Source organism: Vombatus ursinus, unplaced genomic scaffold (genome assembly GCF_900497805.2).
Source record: "Vombatus ursinus unplaced genomic scaffold, bare-nosed wombat genome assembly UNPS02014811.1, whole genome shotgun sequence".
NCBI classification, from domain to species: Eukaryota; Metazoa; Chordata; class Mammalia; order Diprotodontia; family Vombatidae; genus Vombatus; species Vombatus ursinus.
The window spans coordinates 13,240,578-13,260,258 of NW_020954589.1; the positions used below are offsets into that span (position 1 = coordinate 13,240,578).

General features: G+C 39.3%; 1 protein-coding gene across 1 annotated transcript in view; it reads left to right on the forward strand.

The window, feature by feature from the left end:
* Nucleotides 1–5,793: 5,793 nt before the first annotated feature.
* The window catches only part of KCTD20 (potassium channel tetramerization domain containing 20), a 65,764-nt gene continuing 51,876 nt past the window's right edge, over nt 5,794–19,681 (forward strand). The window contains exon 1 of the mRNA XM_027876623.1: nt 5,794–5,913. The gene's annotated coding sequence lies outside the window, so the exon portion shown is untranslated. The remainder of the gene's footprint in view (nt 5,914–19,681) is intronic.

Genomic DNA, 19,681 nt, shown 5'->3' on the forward strand with positions numbered 1-19,681 from the left:
ACATAAGAGCTAAGGACTCTTTTCCTTCCAAGTCAAATTCTAATGTTTCCAAGGAAAACTCTGGTTGGAAATATCAGTGAAAGGTATATGATTATTAAGAAGACCACCCTTTTCAAGATTGAACCAAGTCCATGTGTTCCCATAGCTTTGGTATTGGGCCATAGAATAGCATACAAAAAGACAACATGCTACCAAATTCTTTTTGTAAAATAGTTATGATTTTTGATCTTGGAACCTAGCATAGGTAAGGCAAAGAAAGGGAAATTTCAGGTCAATATCATTCATGAAAGAGTGGCGGTATGGCCTAATTGATAGAGCACCAGTAGGACTTTTTTAAAATAAGGAAGACATCGTCACAATGTGACCCATATCAAGTTACGTGACCTCTCAGTGCCCCCAGGCAACTTTCAAAGACAAAGTTCCAGAGAACTTGCCAATTTTTATCCCAGGGAGAGAATTTCCACACTAGGAATTTCTTACATTGATGTTCTAGATCTAGACTTATAAAAATATCATAAGTGAACATCAAATTTAAATTAAAAAGTGTTAACAATTAGATACAGCAATGTTTTTTAAGCTATTCATTTCAACAAAGTGGGATTCACACTTGGAATGCAATGATGCATACCTTCTCGAAAGTCCCAATCCAATGCTTCATCATGCCATGGATATATATGACTCTGTGTTCTTGAAGGCTTTGCCTGCGAAGCACAACTTCTGTTATATTCTACCATGTTAGAAAGGTTTTGTGTACAACCCGGGTACCAGACTCTGTTTGCTTTCTGGAGAACAAAACTAGCAAAAATGTAGAGAAGCTTGCTACCAATAGATTGGCCTCTTGGTGATTAATTCTTTGGCAAAGGCAAATCCATGAAGCAAAGAAAAGTTAAAGATGACCTTCAGTTCTTTGTAGCCTCCATCTGCTGGTGACGGAGTGGTAGAAAAGGAAGTAGAGGATGCTATGAATCACTCCATTTGTAGAGGATTTATAAACATTTACTGTTGGTACCCTAAATTAAGACCCTTGTCTAATAATCAGTGAGCTGACTGAGTCTGAAAAAACAAAAACAAACAAAAAGAAACAAAGCAGAAAAGATAGAAAAAGAGTCAATCAACTTTTGTATTTAATGAACATATTCAATGTAACACTTGGAGGATAATTTTGTTGCTTAAGTACATAATTTCTAAGAGTCTTGGCAAACCCTCCTGTGGGGTTAGCTAGAGAAAGCCCAGGTGAAACCTATCCCAGTTTATTAAAAGTGGCACTTATAGGGGATTTATTTCTCCATGATAAGAAGCTTCACCTCATAGCATGCTGTGCCTTTAGAAAATTTTAAGCACCTTTATGTACGGGCAGTATGAGAGAGAAGACAGGTCTGCTACTGAGAGAGATAAGGGTGTCAGGAGGAATTAAGAGAAGGGGTGGGGAGACGGACTCTTTTTTGGAGCAGAGGATTAGGGAAGTGGGGTGTTTAGGTTTCAGCCTCCAGCAGAAGGGTTGTAGAACCTGAGGGATTCAAACATATCAATATTGACATTCTTGCCCTAAATTAACCTGGAAGATATAAACAAATTGTAGTTAAGTGAAAAAATGACTTATAGATTCTTCTTGGAGAGACAAAGAAGCTTGTTGTTGTTGTCCTTGTTGCTGTTACTGTCTGTCCCAAAGCAACTGGAAACATCATTTCATGGGTTACTTGTATTTTTTACATTGTAGCAAAAAGATCACTATGAAGACAATTATAGCTTACTTACCAACATCTGTCACAGAGGATCAGAAAACAAAGAAGTTCTTAAAGTACTTAATAAGATCTCTAGAACCAAATCAACATATATTTTAATAGTAGTGACTTCAATGCAAAGGTGGGCATATAGGAGGACAGCAAAATATGGAGGATAAAAAATGTTACCAAAAGCTTAATATAAGATTGAATTGAGTTAGGTCATTCCAACAGTATGAAACTGGAAGGAGGACAGCAAAGAAATGAAAAATGGAAAAGATCTGTGAATATTTATATTAACAATTGTTTTCTCTATCGGTGAAAGTAGAGCCACCATACTTGGATTCTAACATCAAGAACAGGTGATTGCGAGATCAAAAACTGCTAGCCCATGTGTCTAATTTCTCATCTTTATAAACTCTTTTTTCAAAATTATACAAACATATGTATATGTAAGCATATGTATATATGACATTTTCAATTAAAATGTAAGAAGGTAATAGGCTATTGAAAAGGATATTCTAATGCAGATCATATCTTTACAATTACATAATTGAAAGGCATAGAGAATATAAGATCCTACCATTTTTATTGTTTGTTAACCATATTAAAAAAACATTGATTAAAGATTCTCTTTCAGTAACGTGTTTCATACATATGTAATGATCACAAAGATTTCTTGAAACATAAAACAACAGAAATAACTAACTTTGATAACAAAAGGGAGGTGTATCAGAGCTGGGGATTTTTGTCCCTAGGACAAGATGCAGGCCATCTGGTAGCTTCTAATCCAAATCAATCTGATCAGCAAGTATTTATTAAGTGCTTGCTGTGTGAAAAGCATTGTACTAGATTCTGAGACTACCAAGACAAACCAAAAAAAGTCCCTACTGTTAAGAAGCATAGATTCTATTCTGGGGATACAACATGCAAATAGATAAATACATATAGGATAATGAAGAGAGAGAGAGAGCACACTAAAACTAGTGTGCACTAGTGGAGAAATTTAACATTTCCTTTTTAGACCTAGAGAAATTCAAACAAAAAATAAACAAGAAGTATGTTAAGGACCTGAATAGAACTTTAAAAAATAGAGATGATAAAAATCTAACAATTATTGAATGGGAATAGAAAGGTATTTACATACTGCATGTGGTATCTTTCCTGACATTGACCTTGTACTAAGGTATAAAAATCTCACCAAAAATGTAGAAAAGCAGAAACATTAAGCACATCATTTACTGATCACAATGCAATAAAAATTATACTGAATAAAGGACCCTTGAAGAGAGAATTAAAATGATTCAAGACTAAATAACATAATTCTAAAGAACTGGTGGGTCAAAGAACAAATCATGGAAACAATAGAAAATTTTATTAAGAAATAACAATAATGAGACAACATACCCATACTTGTGAGACATAGCTAAAGCAGTTCTGAGGGGAAATTTTATATTTCTAAATGATTTCATCTACAAAAGAGAAAAAACAAATCAATGAATTGGGCATGAAATTTCAAAAACTTGAACAACAATAAATCTAAAATCTGCAACTATGTAACAAGGTAGGCATTTGGAAAATTAATGAAGAGATGAACAAAACTAAAAGCAAAAAGACTAATGAATTAATCATTGAAACTGAGCTTTTAAAAAAACCAAATACACCTAATATAAACAGCTAATATGATTTTTAAAATACAAATTGTATAAAAATGAAAAAGGAGAACTAAAAATTGAAGAAGAAATAAAAGAAATTATCAGAAACTATTTTGTCCAATTACATGTTTTGGATAAGAATTTCAATTGTTTCAATTTTTAAAAGTTATCATTATTTTCATTAGAATGGAATCTGGTTCAGTGAACTGCTGGATAAGAAAATGTATCCTCTATAAGTACAGACTGGAACCTTTTTTAAAACTTAGTCTTCAAACATTGCCTGGGGCACTGATAGGTTAGGTGACTTTCCAAGGGACACAAAGCCAGTATGCTTTAGAAATAGAACTTGAACTTGGGTCTTCCAGACTCCATTACTTACTCTCTATTTACGGCGGGCTCTCTTCTCATTATCATATCTAAGAATTAAACAAATTAAAAGGTTAGAACTCTGTGGTTGTAGGGATGTGAGCTATTTTGACCTATGCATACTGAATGAGGGATAAGAAAAGGCAGTTTGTAGATTGATAATGTAAGCAGTGAGAGATAAACGTGTTATCAATTTACACAGGAACTCTCAATTGGATAGAATCCACCTTGACAAGCTTTATCTTTGCAAACTTTCCACTGTCAAAAGAGTTCACACTCCTGCTACAAGTGCGCGCACGCACACACACGCACACACACACACATATTTAGAGAGAGAGAGAAGTGTGTTTTATTTTTAAATTTGATACTAAGAACACTATGATTTTTCTTTAATTCATACAAATTAAATTTTTTTTTTTAATTTTGGGGGGGTTTCTGTCTTGAGGTGAATAGAGTGACCTAGAGCTCTATGAAGGCAAATTGACTTTCCCAAGGTCCCATAGTCAGTATGCATCAGAGGTGGGATATGAAACCACAACCCACCCTCTGACTACAGAAGCAGCTTAGCGACCACAGTGGATAGAGCTAGACCTTGAGTCAAGAAGTCCTAAGTTTAAAGTCAGCCTCAGATGCTTATTAGCTCTGTGACCTGAGGCAAGTCACTTAGACTTTCTCAGCCTCAATTTCCTCATCTGTAAAATGGAAATACAATAACATCTACCTCCCAGGGTTAATTAGAGGGTCAAATGAGAAAATACTCGTAAAGCATTTTGCAAGTCCTATAGAGGTGTACAAATACTAGCTATCATCATTATTATTATTCATTATGACTTATAATAATTATTATTTTTGTAAATCTTTATGCTGAAAGATATATTCAACCTTAAATGATTATTCCACTGTTACTGGAAGAAATGTAGATAGTGTCCATATTGGCTATTAAATTGATCTGAAAGCCTTTGACTTGGGTTTTAGGTGATTTTTAAATAGGTGATTTTAAAAATTGGTCAGATTAATTGCATTGCATTTTGAATTGACTCAGTGAAAAAGCTGAAAACTCCAGTTCTACTGTTGTATGATCTTACATTTTGTATGACATTAAGTTTTGAATGGAATAGAAGGGCTCCTTTCTTTTGCATGATCTCTATTGATGATAGAGCTGTTGGGATTTTAATTTATACACTTGTTTGTAGTTTAAAACATTTTAATTTTTTTCACTTAAAGGATATAGCTTGAAAATGAATGACATTCTACAACAGCAATATGACTCAACTTTCAAATTTTACTTACATTTATGAGATCAGGAGAAAGTTAAATTGAACATTATTATGCAATTAATGGAAAATCAATCCATCAACTTATTCATCTATCTAAAAGCATTTAGATTTAAATTTAATTTAAGATTTCTATTAATTGAAAAATAAAATTCAATTTAAAAAAGACATTTATTAATCGATTACTAAGTGCCAGGAACTTAGCCAAAAAAGGGTAAAAACAGTTCCACTCCTCAGAAGGCTCACATTCTAATAGACGAGATAAATAACTAGTACATACAAGGTATATGCACAGTAGACTGGAGGTTATCTGAAAGGGAAGTCACTAGCAGCTGGGGGAGAGAGAAAGGCCTACAAAAGATGAGAATTGAGCTGCGTTTTGAAGGAAGCCAGAGAAACCAAGAGGTAGAGGGTAGGAAGGAGAGCATTCCAGACATGGGGTCAGCCGGGTGCAAAGGCAGGAAGACGGAAGATGGGAGTGCTCTGTAGAGGCGCAGCCAATACACCAGTGTAGTATGTGGAGGGAAGTAGAGGGCAGTGGAGAAGGCAAGGATTTCTCATCAAACAACGGCTTGAAAAGTGTCGGTTTCAGAGCTCTAGGAATTAGTTGACCCATGAGGGAGGGATAGACCATAGAGCTGTGTATATCTTCCCTCTGGGAGATTTCAAGTTGTAAACAAAAGTCCTTCCCAGCATTCTTAGCTTGTGAGGACTTTTAATTTGACACATGTATGTGACTCAGCCTGTCTGGCTTTAAGCTAGGGGCGGGGAGTGTGGCCACTGCAGCAAAAACAGTGGGGACTCGGGCGCTGCGCCGGGGCGCAACCTTTGCCTCCTTTAAAGGGCGGATTCCCAGTGTCCAGAATGACTGAGCTGCCAGGAACACAGCAGTGAAAAGTAAGTCATCGTATGGGTTGCATTGGAGGGCTGTGGATGGCGGGGGAGCGGACAGGAGCTGGGGGGCCGGGCAGGAGTCTAAGTTTCCTATTGTGCGCTCGCTCGAATACTGGAGTCTTTCTGTGCGATTCCGCTAAAAAAAAAAAAGAAAGAAAGAAAGAAAGAAAATGGGACGGGGCAGAAGCGGAAACCCGAGCTGCCATGTAGGTCTGGGGCTACACAGAGGCACATAGTCTCCATTTCTTTATCAGCAAAGATGCTGGTAAATACATCGAACCATCTTCTGTATAGCCACAAGAAGGCGAGACCCCGACCCGTGCGCGTAGGTACGCACAGAGATCCTCCAAATACGAAATCTAAGACAAATATAGCTTATGTACGGTGAAACTTGATCGTAAGCTTCTAGCTTGCCTTTAGAGAAATGATGAGAGCACAGTCACTGTGGTGTTCAGTGTGCATTTGTAAAATGCCTTTTGTCGTTTCCTTGGGTTCATAAGAAAGATTGTACACAGGGATGAGTCTTGGGCGGCTCATGAAGAAACCAAACTATGTATGGGGGCACTGCAGGCTTCCCAGTCCGCTCGCTTCTCCCCCTAGATCATCCTCCCTCGACCCCCCCCCCCCCAACCTTACTGGCTTATATCATTTCTCCCCTAGTTTGGAATACAAAAGATAAGACTTCTGGAGGTAGTTTTCTTTTAAAGCCAGCCTTTTTTTTTCTTTGAAAACTTGGTATTTTCAGGTTAGCAGGCCTAACCCTGCTTTACAGCAAAAATCTCACTAATAGAAGATCTCAAGTATTTTAGAATTTGCTGTTCTGAGATTGCCTAGGCTCAGTTATACCTTTGCTGTGTAAAATAGAAAGGGATTTGACAAATTAGCAGCATAAATAAGACTGTGGGGAAGAATGGTTAACCTGCTTATGAGAACAAACTTTTATTAGCCCCAAGTTATGTAAAACTACTATAGTTACTTTATTCACACGAAAAATGAATTGTAAAGAGGGATAGGGACTGGACCCCTGATTTCCCTCTACCCATGGGGAATCACTTGGCAATTTCATTACAATTTATAGTCTTAAAGAGTTGCCTAGGGCATGTAAAAGTTAAGGGACTTGCCCAGGATCACACTGTAAGTGCTATCTGAGGCAGGACATGAAACCAGGTCTTCTTGGTTTTGAGTCTGGTTTTCTATTCATCACGCCACACTGACTCTCTAATTGTAAATAACACAAGAAAAAAATGGGGTGCCAGATAAAGGTGTCCTAAAAGACCAAGTATTGCTGGAAAGCCAGTCCAGTTTTGATGCTTCTGGGGGCAAAGTTCATTTCTGAATTTTTAGGAATACCAAAATGCACCCGATAATGCCTTGGAAGAATAAAAAGTTCCTGATTTGTTTCCAACCTATAATTCCCTCTTCTCTCTGGATCTTGACCAGAAGCCTTGACCCTCAAGAAGGAAAGGAATGTGGTAAAGAAATAGGATAGGCAAAGGGAAGGTGGGGGAGGGGTACCAGGAAAGTACTTTCTTGTACTTAAGGTATGTCCTGCATCTCAGAGCTGTTTGTCAGGTAAACTGATTTCTTAAAGCTCCTGCCAGGACTCTCTCTGCTTTATACAATGTCTAATGCTAAACTGGGCACTCCCATGTCCCCTAATCATTTTCATCCAAAGACGAAGGCTTAACCTTTAGGAGTAACTGGTGATACTCTGTGTTACTGATCTCTCCAGTCTCAGTTTGACCATTATTTCTCATCCCTGGAATTAGAGAGCTTGAATTCAAATCCCACCTCTGACACCACCAGTTTCCTCATTGGTACCATTCCAGCTCCAGATCTATAATCCTTTGGTCATTCTTTCTGTAGAGCTGGGCTTCATGACTATTCTACCCTTTCTCATCCCCTGCCTGGACTTTGTTCTAGAACAACTGGAGTTAGAGAAGTTTGGAAAAATTCTTTGTTAGCATTATTAAAATATTACATGTATTTCTAGTTCTAGACCCAAGAAAGACATATTACAGAAGGGCAACTAAGCTGATTAAAGGCACTTTCATTTGAGGATAGACTTAAAAATAGGATCCTATAGGCTAGAAAGATCAAGTATGAGGAGAGATATTATCACATTTTATAAATTCACGAAGCACAGATTTGTTCACTAGATCCTGGGATACTCAATAGGGGGCCAGCCCCTTGAAACTTGAAATAAGCAGATTTAGGACAAAAGGGGGAAGTATTGATTTACACAGGGAGTAGGGCTGGGCTCTGAGTTGGTATGAACTAAAAATATGAATAGCACAATTAGGTGGAGAAGTGGATAGAGTGCTAGGCCTGAAGTCAGGAAGACCCCTCTTCCTGAGTTCAAATCTGGCCTCAGACGCTTACTAGCTGTGTTTGTCATTTGTTTAAAAAAAAATTAGCTGGAGAAGGAAATAGCAAACCACTCCAGTATCTTTGCCAAGAAAACCTCAAAGGGGATCATGGAGAACTGGACACAACTGAAACAATTGAACAACAACAAAATTTGAATAGTTTTAAAATAGGGACTGGACCTGTGATTTCGTTAGTTTAGGGAACTCATTGACCAGAGAACTCTCTCTACCAATACAAAGTGGCACCTTCCTGTAGTTTATAGTCTCAGAGAGTTGCCTAGAGCACTGAGAGGTTAAGTGATTTGCCCAGGGTCACACAGTGAGTATATGTCAAAGATGAGACTTGAATGCAGGTCCTTGTGGCTCTGAGGCCAACTCTCTAACCACTATACTACCCTGCCTCTTTAAGAAGGGTTTCAGTAAGTCATAGGATTATAGATTCAGGTTATTAAGGAATTTTTGTGTGGTCTTAACATTTTGTGTTTGATATCATACACACACACATACACACACACACACACACACACACACAAAATCCATGCCCTATCTAATAATGTCACTTTGTACCTCTAGCAGAAATAGAACACAACTAAACTGACTATTAATGTAGGAGACTAGCTCCTTAAAAAAAAAAAAAAGACTGAGTCTCCTAATTTCTCTTAGGTTCATGGTTGGTCCCACCTTGACTGGTATAGGAGCTTTGACTTGCTCCTTTTCCACCTTGGGCTGGTTCATCCTTCTTTAGTCAGTTGGCTGGCTGCCCACTTCTGGGGGCTCACTATATTAATACCAACCTTAGTGTGGACATCTGATCAACTTAGTCCACTGCAGCTCAAAACTCCCAAACTCAAGAGATCTACCTGCCTCAGCCTCATAGCAGAGATTTCAGGTATGTACCACTCTACCCAGCCAGCATGGCATTTCTTTTCTTTCTTTCTTCCTTTTGTTTTTTTTTTTAGTCAGTTGGGGTTAAGTGACTTGCCCAGGGTAACACAGCTAGTAAGTGTCAAGTATTTAGTCTGAGGCCAGATTTGAACTCAGGTCCTCCTGACTTCAGGGCTGGTGCTCTATCCACTCCACCACCTAGCTGCCCCTAGCATGGCATTTCTTAAGAGACAGTGGAATGGTGGAGAGAAGCAGCCTTATAAAAAGGAGCCACTCTGTGGTTTTCTTTTCTTGGGTTCCTAGAATTCATAGCTAACCATTATGTATGAACATACCATTCCTAGAATCGTAGAGATGGAAGAGACCTCATGGGTCATTTCACAAGACCTGTATGTGAACAACAGTTTCTTATACAACATGCCTGACAAGTGAGCATCCAGTCTTCAGTTGAAGACTGATAGTGACACAGATCCCACTACCTTCCAAAGTAGCCCATTCCACTTTTGGAAATCTTATCTTTGACCCATCATTCTTCATTCTGTCTTCTGGGACCAAGCATAATGAGGCTAATATTTCTCATAAATGACATTTAAATTATTTAAAATTATCAGACAAGGTAATATGTGTAGCACTTTGCAAGTCTTAAAGTGCTATCTAAATGCTACTAGCTATAACTGAGGACAGCTATCTTTCTATTACTTCTCCCCCTGCCACCTAGTCTTCTTTTCTCCAAGCTAAACCTCCTGTCAAGTTTCTTCAATTACTCCTCACTTAACATGATCATCATCCTCACTGCATTGGCTCATGCCTCTAGTAAGAGGAAGCTAGGTGGAACCATGGATAAAGCTCAGAACTTAGAGTCAGAAAGACATGAGTTCAAATCCAGCATCAGACACTTACTAGCTGTGTTAGACCCTGGACAAATCACTTGACCTCTGTCTGCCTCAGTTTCCTCATCTGTAAAATGGGGATGATAATAGCACCGATTTCACAGGGTGCTTATAGGGATCAAATGACATAATATTTGTAAAGTGCATTATAAGCCTAGAGGCAGCTAGGTGGCATAATGGATAGAGCACTGGACTTGGAATCAGCAACATTCATCTTCATGAGTTCAAATACGGCCTCAGATACCTACTAGTTATGTGACCCGGGGCAAGGCTTAACCCTGTTTGCCTCAGTTTCCTCACCTGTAAAGTGAACTAGAGAAGGAAATGGGGAACCATTCCAGTATCTCTGCCAACACCCCTCCCAAAAAATGGGGTCACAGAGAGTTGGACGCAACTGAAATGACTAAACAACAACAAAAAAATTGCAAACCTAAAATTCGTATATAAATGCTAGCTATTATTAAGTTGTTAAGACTAATTTAGATCCACTCCTGCCAGGAAACAAATGGATGAATAATATGCAACAGAATAAAATGTAATCAATACACATAGATTTTTTTTTCAAACCAACTGCACAGTATAGAAGGTAGTGCTTTTCTCACAGTGTTATTGTGAGGATCAAATGAATTAACATATGCAGAATGCCTTGCAAACCTTAAAGTCTTGTATACATGCTAGGCATTATTATTATGAGTGCCATTTCTAAGATGTGGTGTCCAGATTGAATCAAATACTCCAGTTATAGTCTAACCAGGGTGGATAACAACTGTGCAGTCATCACTAGTTCAGGACAGTACCTGGCACATAGTGGGTGCTAAATAAATGCTTGTTGGTTGATTGACATTCTGTCTCTCAGTTCAGTCTAAGATTGCATCATTAGATTCTGGCTGTCATAGCACACTGTTGACTTTTTGATTTTGTATTCCCCTAACTCCTATTCCCCCCTAGATCTTTTGCAGATGAATTCCCTGCCTTTTCTATCTTCTGTTTGTGTAATTGATTACTTAAGCCCAAGTAGAAGATTTTACATTGATCTCTATTAAATTTCATCTAACTAGTTGCAGCACAATATTTTAACCTATTAATAATTTTTTTAATCTCAACTGATATCTAGCATGTTTGCTATCCCTCCAAGCTTTGTGTCATCTGCAAATTTAATGTAGCATGGCCATCTATGCATTTCATTGACAAAAGTGTTAAATAGCACAGATTCCTGGAGCATTAGACTAGAAACCAATGCAAGCATCTTCTGTTTCCTTTCTAACAATTTCATTCTTATCTGTTCATGAATGTCAGTTTGAAAGACTTCTGCTTGATAGAATTTCTAACAGTGTTTCTATGCTTAGTTTGTTAGTTTTTTACCTGAAATAGGGATGGGGACTGGGCTTGTGATATCATTGACGTAGGGAGCTCCTGTAGTGAAGGGCTTCCTTTACCAAGGCAGGTTGGAAGCTTTTCTTTTCTTCTCTTTTTTTCCTATTTTCTCTCCTCTTTTCTCTTCTTTCTTCTCTTGTCTCTTTCCCTCTCCTCTCTTCTTACCTCTCCCCTCTTCTCTTATCTTTTCTTTCTCTATCCTCTCTTCTCCTCTCTATTCTTCTGCTCCTCTTTTCCTCTCCTCTCTTCTTTTTTATTCTCCTCCTCTCTCCTCTCCATTCTTCTCTTTCTCCCCTCAATTCCTCTCCTCCCATTTTTTCTCCTCTCTTCTCTTCTCCTTTCCTCTCCTCTCCCCTCCTTCTTCCATTACCTAGACCTCTGAGGGTTTAGGTCACAAAGTCAGGTGGTGATGGAGGCAGGACTTCAGCCCAGGTCTTACTGGCTTCAAGGTCAGCCCTGTATCCACTGTACCACTTGGTATTTCTCTTTGAGTGCTCTGTATTCCTCACTTTTAATTACTTGGTACTGATCTTTGCTACCAATTTGGTCTGAATTAGGGAACTCGATATTTTCACACATACAGTTTACAGGATCATAGATTGAGAACTGAATGGGACCTCAGAGCTCATCCAGTCTACCCCCATCATTTTAGAGTAAGGAAATGGAGGCAGATGAGATGTGGAAAGCATACAGTTCATCTGAAAAAGATTTAAGGGTTTTAGAGGACCACAAACTCAGCAAGTCCATAGTGTGATGTGACATTAAAAAGCAAGTTGCCACAAGTCATACAAATAGGAGGTGCCAGAGGCAGGAATTGAACCCAGTTCTTCTGACCACATACCAGTGCTCTTTCCACTGTATATTGCTGCCTCTCTGTATTTCTTTTCAAATAATATGTACTTCAGATTTTTAGCTAATTGGGACTGACTTTCCTACAAGTTAGTCTAAATTAGTGAAGTTTGATATATGTTAGCTAGTTAGTTATGTTAGACTTAGCAGATCTGTGAGTTCAAATGTGTTTTCTCCCAATGTTAGTCTCTATCTGTTATCAGGCTACTTGAAGTTAGGGAATTGGTAGAGGGGAGGAATAATCAATCAGTCAATCAATAAACATTTATTAAATACCTACTAAATGTTGGGACTGCTAAGCACTTGGGATACAAAAAAAAAAAGAATCAAAGGACAGTCCCTGCCCTCAAGGAGTTTACAATCTAATGGAGGAGACAATATTCTAACAAATATATACAAAGCAAGTTACATACAGGGTAAATAGGAAATTAACAGAGAGATGATAGTACAATTAATAGGGCAGCTAGGTGATACAGTGGATAGAGCTCTACTGGGGTGCAGTCAGGAAGACCTGACCAAGTTCAAATCCAGCCTCAGACACTTATTAGCTATGTGACTCTGGGCAGATCACTTCACCCTGTTTATCTCAGTTTCCTCATCTGTCAAATGAACTGGAGAAAGAAATGGCAAACCACTCCAGTATCTTTGCCAAGAAAACCCCAAATGGGGTCACAAAAAGTCAGACATGACTAAAATAACTGAATAACAACAACAGGGAAAGCTTCCAGTAAAAGATGAGATTTTGGTTGGGAGGTCAGTAGTCAGAACAGAGGAGGAAAAGTGTTCCAGGCATGAGGGACAGCCAGAGAAAATGCCTGGAGATGAAGGTTAGATGATTTAGGGAAATTATTATATATTTCTGGTTACAAGGGGGAAAACATTTTTTATTATAGGAAATTTCAAATAGCCTTTTAATCAAAGTCATCTATAGCTACACATTAAAACCATCCCTGTTTAATAGAAACTTTTAAAATTACCTCCTCTCCTCGTGTCCCAAATAGCCTTTTTATTTTAGCATAGAACTGCACATCTAGTCCCGCTAGAAAACACAAACAAATACCCTTGGCACCTCTACAGGGGAAATGTTTCCTGGAAGCATAGATCACTCCCTCCTCCTAGCATCAACCCTCCCACCCCCCAACAACTCCAGCCTCAGTGGCCTGGCTGGCTGACAGTACTCCTGTTCACATTCCAGCCTGCATTCCCACCCTGACCTCACCAGCAGGTTGGAGCCATCTCCTCCCCAGCTGAAACAAGCAGCCACTCTCTCCCCACCAGGTCTTCCAACCAAACAAGAAGAGATAACCTATCCCTATGAGCTGCTTTCCAAATAAAGAACAGCTCTCAGGTTGCTTTAAAAGAATAAATAAGGCAGGTATGGTGAAAAGACATTGGCAGCTGCCTGCAGAATGATGACTGCCTTGCACAAGCCACCATCCATCTATTAAACCAGGGTGAGTCATTTAAGTTAGAGGCAGGTCAAGTAAACCGTTTGCAGAAGATCGAAAAATATAAGAGCTTCTCAGAGCTATTTCAGGAAACAGACAGCAAGGCTTGGCACACCAGCATCAAGCACAAGCATCATCAGTGTATGTCAGGCCACTGGGGATGATCAGATGGCTTCCTGTGGACATGGTCCCAGGGTTATAGGCTCATCCCTTAGATCACAGAAACAGAATTCATGGGGTCCATAAAGGAACTTGAGAAGTAAAACATGTTTTCATTTCAGACATTGGTTTTAAAGCCTTCCAGGAAAGATAATTTTCCCATATTGGGAAATTAATTTCTCTAGAAATTCCTTATGTGGCTTTATTTGCTATATTCTGTCTTTAACCTAAAAAGAGAAAAAAAGGCCATCATAATCTTTTGCTTGAAGGTACTTCTGAAATCTCCCTTCAATTTTGTCTAAGATCAAGCATTCTGATGCTTTTAATCTCTTATTATTGCCTCTCTTTAATCCTTTAAACACCATTTTGGGTTCTTTGCATCATTTAATAATAATAGCTAGTGTTTATATAACACTTTAAGGTTTTTGAAGGGTTTTACAAATATTATCTTATTTGATCATCACAACAGCCTTAGGAGGTGGATGCTATTGTTAGATCCATTTTACAGAAGAAGAAACTGAGGCAGGAAGAGTTTTAGTGACTTGTCCAAGGTCACCCAGCTATTAAGTATCTGAGATATACTCAGATACTTCTTATCTTCCTGACTCAGGAAGTCTTCCTGACTTCAGGTCCAGTGCTCTATGCATTGTGCTGTCTAGTTGCCTCCCAAATTCTTAGAATCATCTTTGTTGTGGTACTGAGTTTAGTGGTTGGCATATATAGTTGGTGCTTAATTAATACTAGTTGACTCCTACCCGCCACTTATCCTAGTACTTTTAATCTAATTAGGGCTGAGTAATAAGGAGATTATTTAGCAGTTTCTGCAGTTCATACCCCTTTTAATGCTTCCCAAATAATATTTATTTCATTAATTATAGTGCCACCTTGTTGACTTGGGGGTGGCAAGATTTTAGGTCCTTAGGTTTTTTCTTTCATACCAAATGAGATAATATTTGTAAAATGCTTAGCATAATGCATGACATATAGTAGGTGCTACATAAATATTTACTCCCTTCCCCTGCCCCTTCATATGCAGAAGGAAATAGTTGCTCTGTGTTTTGTACAGTATTTGTTGTTGTTCACTTGTTTCAGTCAGGTCCAACTCTTCATGACCCCACTTGGGGTTTTCTTGGCAAAGATACTAGAGTGGTTTTCCATTTCCTCTTCCAGCTCACTTTACATATGAGAAAACTGAGGCAAACAGAGTTAAATGACTTGCCCAGGGTCACCTACCTAGTAAGTGTCTGAGGCTGGTTTTGAACTCAGGAAGATGAGTCTTCCTGACTCCAGGCCTGGCACTCTGTGCACTATGGCACTACCTAGCTGCTCCAAAAGGGACCTAGAGTTCCTCTAGTCCAACACCCTAATTTTAAAGAATAGGTAACTGAGACCCAGGAGACTAAGATGTTTATTTGCTCAAGGTTGTCATGTAACTAGTAACAGAGGCAGGATTGTGGTAAAGGGAAATCATTGAACTTGAATTCAGAAAACCTAGGTTCAAATCCATTCTCTGTCATTTATTACCGGGGCAAGTCACTTAACTTCTCTTGGCCTTAGTTTCCTCAGCTGTAAAATGGGTGGGGGTTGGGGTGGGAAAGGATATGGATGACTTCTGAGGTTAAGGTCCCTTATAGTTCTGAATCAGTGATCCTATGATTCAAACCCAGGCCTTCTGCCTCCAGATTCAGTGTTCCTCACTCCAAATCACCTGCTGTCATGATCCCTGCACTTCAGGGACCATGATGGGAAACAGTGGGGTCCTAGGGAAAAAGAGAGAGGAAGTATGGAATAAGCACTTATATGGTACCCTCTGTGTTCCAGGTACTGTGCTAAGAATTTTACAAATATCTCATTTGATCCTCTCAACAACTTGGTGAGGTTGGTGCTGTTATTATCCGCATTTTACAGTTGAAGAAACTGAGACAGATAGAGGTTAAATGAATTACCTAGGGGTCACAGAGCTAGGTAGTGTCTGAGGCTGAATTTGAATTTTGGCCAGTGAAGGTGAAGGAAAAGACCAGAGACTATCCAGTAGCAAATTGTGTTGCAGAGAAAGAAGATACAATGTTAACTTCTAATACCAGCCGTTCTGACACTTTTACTTTGCATTGCTTAGAGTCCCTTTTTTTTTTCTTTTTTTTTTTTTAGGCAATTGGGGTTAAGTGACTTGTCCAGGGTCACACAGCTAGTAAGTGTCAAGTGTTTGGTTTGAGGCCGGATTTGAACTCAGGTCCTCCTGACTTGAGGGCCGGTGCTCTGTCCACTGTGACACCTAGCTGCCCCCTAGAGTCCTTTTCTTAATCTGTCCTGTTGGTTAATCAGTTTGTTGTGTCTGACTCTTTGTGACCCCATTTGGGGTTTTCTTTGCAGAGATGCTAGAGTGATTTGCTAGTTCCTTCTCCAGCTCATTTTACAGATGTGGAACTAAGGCAAACAAGGTGAAATGACTTGCCTAGGGTCTCACAGCTTGTAAGTGTCTGAGGCTGAATTTGATCTTAGGTCCTCATAAGGACCTAAGGGTTGGCACTCTATTCATTGAGCCACCTAGCTGCCCCATCTGGCCTTGGTGTTGTTTAAAGAAGGAGGTATGAAGTAAGGATGGTAGAACCAGCCTTCCACTACCCTTGTCTGCTGCTCTTAACGTTATCCTTGTTATCAGGGCCATCGTTTTCATCAGAGGTGAAAATAAATAGCAAGAAATACGATAGGTGACCTGGAAGTAAAGATAGCATACTAGGTCTCCAAGATGCCCAGTACTAATGCTAGCATTCACTACTCAGGGTTTAGTGACTCAGAGTCAGGAAGTTCTTAATTCTCTAACCTAATGCCCCCTCCACCTTGTACTTTAAAAAAATAAAATTTTATTGATATCTTTGATTTTTACATCTCTTACATTTATCTGTATATTCCTCTCCTGTATCCTCAAGGGATTGTACGTTTTTGGACTGAACTTTCATAACCTTTCTTGAGAGTGAAACAGCTATTTATCTTCATCTAGAAACTAAACTTTCAAATTTTCAATTTCAAATACAATTAAATTTCAGTTCAAGCAGATTTTCAAAAATCATCTTCCCCAAGCAGAAAGCACAAAAAAAGAGGGAGATAAGGCTAGACCAGAGTTCATGTGAAAAAGAGGTATATGTTTTTAATGGACAGCAAATTTATCATGACTTAACAATGTGATATAAGACTGCACAGAACTAGGTAGCCCCATTGTACTCTGACCTGGTCTTGTGTTATCTGGAGTTTTGTGCTCATTTCTGGTTATGCATTTTAGAGAGATTGTAATAAAATCAACTCAAAGAAGCATTTATTAAGTACCTACTATGTGCTAGTAGGGATGGAGGGGATACAAAAAATACAAAAGTTTTGGGGCATATGTATTTCCTACAAGAGAGGCAGCTAGGTAACTCAGTGGCTAGAGGGCTAGACCTGGAGTCAAGAAGACCCGAGTTCAAATCCAGCCTCAGACACTCAGATACCAGCTGTGTGACTCTGGGCGATTCACTTAACCTGTTTGCTTTAATCCACTTGAGAAGGAAATGGCAAATCACTCTCGTATCTTTGCCAAGAAAACTGTATGGACAGTATTGGCATGCTATGGTCCACAAAGAGTCAGATATGACTAAACAACAACAATTCCCTGTAAATGTGTCCGCTACCATAGTAATCTGTAGATTCTGCTCTTCCCACATTCCTAGCATAGTACCTGACATGTGGTAGATACTTAATAAATGCTTTTTTTCTTCCTTTTCTTTCCTTTTTTCCTTTATTCCTTTCTCCCTCCCTTACTCCCTCCTTCCCTCTCTTTTTCCCTCCCTCCCTTCCTTCCTTTCTTCCTTCCTTCCTTCCCTCCCTGCCTTCTTTCCTTTTTCTCTTCCCTCAGAGTCTATGTGTATAGGTAGGTGACCTCAGATTTATGGGAAGAATATTTCACAGTTAGATCTGGGAAGCAATTGTATTTTTTACCAAAGTTCTGCTTAGGGAGGGAAAGAGTGGGTTCCACCTCATTTGAGTTCTGGATTTCCTTTTTGAGGGAGTTTTTGGCCAGGCATAGGTTGGACTTTAGATCAAGAATGAAGAAGCAGTGTAGTATACTGGATAGAGAGCTGGCCCCTAAATCAGAAGACCTGGGTTCAAGTTCTGCCTTTAACTTGTACTGGCTACATGGTTCTAGAAAAGTTACTTAACATCTCAGTGCCCCAGGCAGGTAACTCTTCTCTAAGACTTTCGGTCAGTCAGTAAGCATTTATTAAGCACCTGCTGTGTGTCAGGCACTGTGCTAAGCAGTGAAGATACAAAGAAAGGCAAAAACAGTCCTTGCTCTCAAAGAGCTCACAAACTGAAGGAGACAACATGCAAACTACTATGTATAAACAAACCATACCTCCGATAAATTTGAAGTAATCAACAGAGGGAAGGCCCTAAATTTAAGGGGAATCAAGAAAGGCTTCTTGTGGAAGGTCAGATTTTAGCTGGGATTTGAAGGAAGCCAGGGAAACCAGGAGGTAGAAATGAGGAGGGAGAGACTTCTAGGTGTGGAAGACAGCTGGTGAAAATGTCTGGAGTTGGGAGAGGGAGTGTTTTGTTTGAAGAACAGCCAGGAGGCCATGTGTCAGTGGATCACAGAATACATGAGGTTGAGGTGCAAGGTGTAAGAAGCCTGGAGAAGGTGGGGTGGGGCAGATTGTGAAGGGCTTGGATTTTGTACTTGATTCCAGAGGAGGTAGGGAGCCAGTGGAGTCTATTGAATAAGGGATGGGTGATATGGTCAGATCTGTACTTCAGGAAGATGAATTTGTCAGTTAAGTGGAAGATGGACTGGAGTCAGGGAAACCAAACAGCAGGCTGCTGTAGTAGCAGTATAGTCATGAAGTGACGAGGGTCTGCACTGGTGGCAATGTCAGAGGAAAGCAATTGCAGATCTGCATTGGCAAGAGGGAATTTCCTCACTAGGATTGCCTTTTATTAAGGAAAGCACAATAATAATAATAATAATAAAGTTGGATTAGACTATGAGTTCCCTTATGATTCTCTCCTTTTGCGAAATTTACACTCCAATGGATCTGTGATCTTATCTATTTAAGTAAGCCCTCTAACACCACAAACCCCAGCCCATTTGTGTCTTCTCATCCTCAGCAATTCTTCTTCATGCCCATTCATAGATCCTCCATAGAAGGATCCGCCCACTTCACAGGCCTTTTAATATTCCATAGTTACCCATATAGCACTTAGGCTGTCCATCTAGAGGCAGCTTTGTGGAACAGTGAATAGACCTAGAATGGGAAGACCTTAGTCCACATCCTGTCTCTGATACTTACTAATTGTATAAGCTTGGACAAGTCACTTAACCTCTGTCTGCCTCAGTTTCCTCATCTGTAAAATGGGGGTAGTAAGATCACCTAGCTCCCAGGTCTGTTGTGAGGATAAATGAGATAAAATTGGTAAAGTGCTTTAAGCCTTAAAGTGCTATATAAATGCTAGCTATTTTATTATCTGTCCCACCTCCTAATCTTGTACATTTAATGTTTGCAAATCCTTTTCTTCACAGCTGTCTTACTTTCTAGGAAGTAAGAGTATCATTATCTCCATTTAACAGATGGGGTAATGGAGAAGTTAAGTGGCTTGTGGGTGGTCACACAGCACCCACAGCTAGTCAGTTTTTGAGGCAGGATTCAGGCCCATGTCTTTCCACAGACTCTGCTACTCTGTATTGCCTCTTAAGGAAAAGCAAAATGTTTACTTTTGGAAATTATGCCCTTGCATTGCGGAAGAAAAGACACGCTATTTTAGAAAC